The sequence below is a fragment of the Oncorhynchus nerka genome, linkage group LG16, assembly GCF_034236695.1.
Source record: "Oncorhynchus nerka isolate Pitt River linkage group LG16, Oner_Uvic_2.0, whole genome shotgun sequence".
NCBI classification, from domain to species: Eukaryota; Metazoa; Chordata; class Actinopteri; order Salmoniformes; family Salmonidae; genus Oncorhynchus; species Oncorhynchus nerka.
In genome coordinates, this window is record NC_088411.1 from 50,662,364 (window position 1) to 50,668,458 (window position 6,095).

Sequence of the window (6,095 nt, forward strand, 5' to 3'; positions counted from 1 at the left end):
CCATACATAGATAGTGGTCTATTAGTTATTCCATACATAGTGGTCTATTAGTTATTCCATACATAGTGGTCTATTAGTTATTCCATACATAGATAGTGGTCTATTGGTTATTCCATACATAGATAGTGGTCTATTAGTTATTCCATACATACATAGTGGTCTATTAGTTATTCCATACATAGATAGTGGTCTATTGGTTATTCCATACATAGATAGTGGTCTATTAGTTATTCCATACATAGATAATGGTCTATTAGTTATTCCATACATAGTGGTCTATTAGTTATTCCATACATAGATAGTGGTCTATTGGTTATTCCATACATAGATAGTGGTCTATTAGTTATTCCATACATAGTGGTCTATTAGTTATTCCATACATACATAGTGGTCTATTAGTTATTCCATACATAGATAGTGGTCTATTGGTTATTCCATACATAGATAGTGGTCTATTAGTTATTCCATACATAGTGGTCTATTAGTTATTCCATACATACATAGTGGTCTATTAGTTATTCCATACATAGATAGTGGTCTATTAGTTATTCCATACATAGATAGTGGTCTATTGGTTATTCCATACATGGATAGTGGTCTATTGGTTATTCCATACATAGATAGTGGTCTATTAGTTATTCCATACATAGATAGTGGTCTATTGGTTATTCCATACATGGATAGTGGTCTATTAGTTATTCCATACATAGTGGTCTATTAGTTATTCCATACATACATAGTGGTCTATTAGTTATTCCATACATAGTGGTCTATTAGTTATTCCATACATAGATAGTGGTCTATTGGTTATTCCATACATAGATAGTGGTCTATTAGTTATTCCATACATAGATAATGGTCTATTAGTTATTCCATACATAGTGGTCTATTAGTTATTCCATACATAGATAGTGGTCTATTGGTTATTCCATACATAGATAGTGGTCTATTAGTTATTCCATACATAGTGGTCTATTAGTTATTCCATACATACATAGTGGTCTATTAGTTATTCCATACATAGATAGTGGTCTATTGGTTATTCCATACATAGATAGTGGTCTATTAGTTATTCCATACATAGTGGTCTATTAGTTATTCCATACATACATAGTGGTCTATTAGTTATTCCATACATAGATAGTGGTCTATTAGTTATTCCATACATAGATAGTGGTCTATTGGTTATTCCATACATGGATAGTGGTCTATTGGTTATTCCATACATAGATAGTGGTCTATTAGTTATTCCATACATAGATAGTGGTCTATTGGTTATTCCATACATGGATAGTGGTCTATTAGTTATTCCATACATAGTGGTCTATTAGTTATTCCATACATACATAGTGGTCTATTAGTTATTTCATACATAGATAGTGGTCTATTAGTTATTCCATACATAGATAATGGTCTATTAGTTATTCCATACATAGATAGTGGTCTATTAGTTATTCCATACATGGATAGTGGTCTATTAGTTATTCCATACATGGATAGTGGTCTATTAGTTATTCCATACATAGTGGTCTATTAGTTATTCCATACATACATAGTGGTCTATTAGTTATTTCATACATAGTGGTCTATTAGTTATTCCATACATAGATAGTGGTCTATTAGTTATTCCATACATAGTGGTCTATTAGTTATTCCATACATAGATAGTGGTCTATAGGTTATTCCATACATAGATAGTGGTCTATTAGTTATTCCATACATAGATAGTGGTCTATTAGTTATTCCATACATAGATAGTGGTCTATAGGTTATTCCATACATAGATAGTGGTCTATTAGTTATTTCATACATGGATAGTGGTCTATTAGTTATTTCATACATAGATAGTGGTCTATAGGTTATTCCATACATAGATAGTGGTCTATTAGTTATTCCATACATAGTGGTCTATTAGTTATTCCATACATAGATGGTGGTCTATTATAGTTATTCCATACATGGACAGTGGTCTATTAGTTATTCCATACATAGTGGTCTATTGGTTTTTCCATACATAGTGGTCTATTAGTTATTCCATACATAGTGGTCCATTAGTTATTTCATACATAGTGGTCCATTAGTTATTCCATACATAGATAGTGGTCTATTAGTTATTCCATACATAGTGGTCTATTAGTTATTCCATACATACATAGTGGTCTATTAGTTATTCCATACATCGTGGTCTGTTGGTTATTCCATACATAGTGGTCTATTAGTTATTCCATACATAGTGGTCTATTAGTTATTCCATACATAGTGGTCTGTTGGTTATTCCATACATAGTGGTCTATTAGTTATTCCATACATAGATAGTGGTCTATTAGTTGTTCCATACATAGAGAATGGTTTATTGGTTATTCCATACATAGATAGTGGTCTATTATAGTTATTCCATACATAGATAGTGGTATATTAGTTATTCCATACATGGATAGTGGTCTATTAGTTATTTCATACATAGATAGTGGTCTATAGGTTATTCCATACATAGATAGTGGTCTATTAGTTATTCCATACATAGTGGTCTATTAGTTATTCCATACATGGACAGTGGTCTATTAGTTATTCCATACATAGTGGTCTATTGGTTATTCCATACATAGTGGTCTATTAGTTATTCCATACATAGTCTCCATTAGTTATTCCATACATAGATAGTGGTCTCCATTAGTTATTCCATACATAGATAGTGGTCTATTAGTTATTCCATACATAGATAGTGGTCTATTAGTTATTCCATACATAGTGGTCTATTAGTTATTCCATACATAGTGGTCTATTAGTTATTCCATACATAGTGGTCATAGTTATTCCATACATAGATAGTGGTCTATAAATGATTTCATACATAGTGGTCTATTAGTTATTCCATACATAGTGGTCTATTAGTTATTCCATACATAGATAGTGGTCTATTGGTTATTCCATACATAGATAGTGGTCTATTAGTTATTCCATACATAGATGGTGGTCTATTATAGTTATTCCATACATAGATAATGGTCTATTAGTTATTCCATACATAGTGGTTTATTAGTTATTCCATACATAGTGGTCTATTAGTTATTCCATACATAGTGGTCTGTTGGTTATTCCATACATAGTGGTCCATTAGTTATTCCATACATAGATAGTGGTCTATTAGTTATTCCATACATAGTGGTCTATTAGTTATTCCATACATAGATAGTGGTCTATTAGTTATTCCATACATAGATAGTGGTCTATTAGTTATTCCATACATAGAGAGTGGTCTATTGGTTATTCCATACATAGATAGTGGTCTATTAGTTATTCCATACATAGATAGTGGTCTATTAGTTATTCCATACATAGATAGTGGTCTATTAGTTATTCCATACATAGTGGTCTATTAGTTATCCCATACATAGTTATTAGTTATTCCATACATAGTGGTCTATTAGTTATTCCATACATAGTGGTCTATTGGTTATTCCATACATAGATAGTGGTCTATTGGTTATTCCATACATAGATAGTGGTCTATTAGTTATTCCATACATAGATAGTGGTCTATTAGTTATTCCATACATAGATAGTGGTCTATTATAGTTATTCCATACATAGATAGTGGTCTATAGGTTATTCCATACATAGATAGTGGTCTATTAGTTATTCCATACATAGTGGTCTATTAGTTATTCCATACATGGACAGTGGTATATTAGTTATTCCATACATAGTGGTCTATTGGTTATTCCATACATAGTGGTCTATTAGTTATTCCATACATAGTGGGCCATTAGTTATTCCATACATAGATAGTGGTCTATTATAGTTATTCCATACATAGATAGTGGTCTATTAGTTATTCCATACATAGATAGTGGTCTATTAGTTATTCCATACATAGATGGTGGTCTATTATAGTTATTCCATACATAGATAATGGTCTATTAGTTATTCCATACATAGTGGTTTATTAGTTATTCCATACATAGTGGCCCATTAGTTATTCCATACATTGTGGTCTATTGGTTATTCCATACATAGATAGTGGTCTATTGGTTATTCCATACATAGATAGTGGTCTATTAGTTATTCCATACATAGTGGTCTATTCCATACATAGATAGTGGTCTATTAGTTATTCCATACATAGATAGTGGTCTATAGGTTATTCCATACATAGATAGTGGTCTATTAGTTATTTCATACATGGATAGTGGTCTATTAGTTATTTCATACATAGATAGTGGTCTATAGGTTATTCCATACATAGATAGTGGTCTATTAGTTATTCCATACATAGTGGTCTATTAGTTATTCCATACATAGATGGTGGTCTATTATAGTTATTCCATACATAGATAGTGGTCTATTATAGTTATTCCATACATGGACAGTGGTCTATTAGTTATTCCATACATAGTGGTCTATTGGTTTTTCCATACATAGTGGTCTATTAGTTATTCCATACATAGTGGTCCATTAGTTATTTCATACATAGTGGTCCATTATTATTCCATACATAGATAGTGGTCTATTAGTTATTCCATACATAGTGGTCTATTAGTTATTCCATACATACATAGTGGTCTATTAGTTATTCCATACATCGTGGTCTGTTGGTTATTCCATACATAGTGGTCTATTAGTTATTCCATACATAGTGGTCTATTAGTTATTCCATACATCGTGGTCTGTTGGTTATTCCATACATAGTGGTCTATTAGTTATTCCATACATAGATAGTGGTCTATTAGTTATTCCATACATAGATAGTGGTCTATTAGTTATTCCATACATAGATAGTGGTCTATAGGTTATTCCATACATAGATAGTGGTCTATTAGTTATTTCATACATGGATAGTGGTCTATTAGTTATTTCATACATAGATAGTGGTCTATAGGTTATTCCATACATAGATAGTGGTCTATTAGTTATTCCATACATAGTGGTCTATTAGTTATTCCATACATAGATGGTGGTCTATTATAGTTATTCCATACATGGACAGTGGTCTATTAGTTATTCCATACATAGTGGTCTATTGGTTTTTCCATACATAGTGGTCTATTAGTTATTCCATACATAGTGGTCCATTAGTTATTTCATACATAGTGGTCCATTAGTTATTCCATACATAGATAGTGGTCTATTAGTTATTCCATACATAGTGGTCTATTAGTTATTCCATACATACATAGTGGTCTATTAGTTATTCCATACATCGTGGTCTGTTGGTTATTCCATACATAGTGGTCTATTAGTTATTCCATACATAGTGGTCTATTAGTTATTCCATACATCGTGGTCTGTTGGTTATTCCATACATAGTGGTCTATTAGTTATTCCATACATAGATAGTGGTCTATTAGTTGTTCCATACATAGAGAATGGTTTATTGGTTATTCCATACATAGATAGTGGTCTATTATAGTTATTCCATACATAGATAGTGGTATATTAGTTATTCCATACATGGATAGTGGTCTATTAGTTATTTCATACATAGATAGTGGTCTATAGGTTATTCCATACATAGATAGTGGTCTATTAGTTATTCCATACATAGTGGTCTATTAGTTATTCCATACATGGACAGTGGTCTATTAGTTATTCCATACATAGTGGTCTATTGGTTATTCCATACATAGTGGTTATTCCATACATTAGTTATTCCATACATAGTCTCCATTAGTTATTCCATACATAGATAGTGGTCTATTAGTTATTCCATACATAGATAGTGGTCTATTAGTTATTCCATACATAGTGGTCTATTAGTTATTCCATACATAGTGGTCTATTAGTTATTCCATACATAGTGGTCCATTAGTTATTCCATACATAGATAGTGGTCTATAAATGATTTCATACATAGTGGTCTATTAGTTATTCCATACAATGTGGTCTATTAGTTATTCCATACATAGTGGTCTATTAGTTATTCCATACATAGATAGTGGTCTATTGGTTATTCCATACATAGATAGTGGTCTATTAGTTATTCCATACATAGATGGTGGTCTATTATAGTTATTCCATACATAGATAATGGTCTATTAGTTATTCCATACATAGTGGTTTATTAGTTATTCCATACATAGTGGTCTATTAGTTAT